The 1426-nt window shown below is 42.1% G+C and overlaps 1 pseudogene; it reads left to right on the top strand.

Moving 5' to 3' along the window:
• The first annotated feature begins 209 nt into the window (after nt 1-209).
• Nucleotides 210-1196, top strand: LOC112862256 (large ribosomal subunit protein uL10-like; annotated as a pseudogene).
• The last annotated feature ends 230 nt before the right edge of the window (nt 1197-1426 follow it).

Below are 1426 nucleotides of genomic sequence, written 5' to 3'. Positions count from 1 at the left end.
CATTGAATAACTATTAATGAGTGCCTATTATGTTCAAAGCACCATGCATGTGAAGGAGTGTCCATACATGTGTCTCAAGGAGTCTTATCAAGGAGTTTATAAATCTGTTAAGATAATAAAATATAGATACATAAGCCTCTCACCAGGCATCCTCATGAGAGTAACAGTGTCGTTAGACCCTGTGTGGCAACCCCCAATGCACTATTGTAATGCCTAGGGAAGACATGGCAACCTGGAAACCCATCTACTTCCTTAAAATAATCCAACTTTTCAATGATTATCTAAAAGTCTTCACTGTGGGAGCAGACAACATGGACTCCAAGCAGATGTAGCAAACTGGCATGCCCCTGTTTTGGGAAAGCTGTGGTCCTATGGGCAAAAACATCATGATTCAATCATAAGGCCATCCAGGGGCATCCGGAGAATATCTCTGCTCTGGAGAAACTGTTGCCTCATGTCTAGGGTGATGTGGGCTTTGTGTTCACCAAGAAGGTGAACTGAGATCAGAGCTCTAATCACTCAGATCAGAGACTTGCTGTTAGACAATAAAGGGCCAGCAGCCACCTATACTAGTGGCTTAACCCCACATGATATCACTGTACCAGTCCACAACACTGGTATGGGGCTAAAGAAGATCTCCTTCTTCCAGGATTTAGAAATCACCATTACTAAATCTCCAGGAGAACCGATGAACCATTGAACCATTAAAATACTGAGAACTTGAAATACTGAGTGCTGTGCAAATGATTAAGACTGGAGACAAAGTGGGAGCCAGCAAAGCCATACTGCTGAACATCCTCCCCTCCCCTTCTCCTTTGGGCTGATCATCCAGCAGGTGTTTAACAATGGCAACATCTACAACCCTGAAGTGCTTGATATCACAGAGGAAACTGCATTCCTTTCCTGGAGGGTGTTTGCCGTGTTGCTAGTGTATGTTTGCAGATTGGTTACCCCACTGTTGCATCAGTACACCATTCTATTATCAGTGGATACAAATGAGTTCTGTCTTTGCCGATACTGATTACATATGCTCCCTTGCTGAAGAGATCAAGGTCTTCTTGGCTGCTCCACCTGCACTTGTGACTGCTGCCACCACAGCTGCTCTTGCAGCTTCTGCTGCTGCCCCAGGCAAGGTTGAAACAAAACAAGAATCAGAAGAGTCCCATGATGATATGGGATTTCGTCTCTTTGACTAATCACTGAAAAGCAACCAACTCAGTCAATTTTATTTATGAAACAAGGAAATAAAGGCTTAGTTCTCTTAAAAATATGTAGACATATAAATATATGAGGCAATATATGAGAATAACTAGATCACAAATTTAAGAACAGATGTAACAATAAAGCAAAGATCCTCTGGGGTAAAGTAAATGAAACTTGCTTGGTTTAAAGCAGAGAGGTAAAGAAAGAGTAGTGGAAGATTCTA

The sequence above is a fragment of the Puma concolor genome, chromosome B2 (genome assembly GCF_028749965.1).
Source record: "Puma concolor isolate L17-30 chromosome B2, mPumCon1.1.hap2, whole genome shotgun sequence".
NCBI lineage: Eukaryota > Metazoa > Chordata > Mammalia > Carnivora > Felidae > Puma > Puma concolor.
Note: the sequence above shows the minus strand (reverse complement) of the source record. Positions and strands in the feature narration are given on the sequence as shown.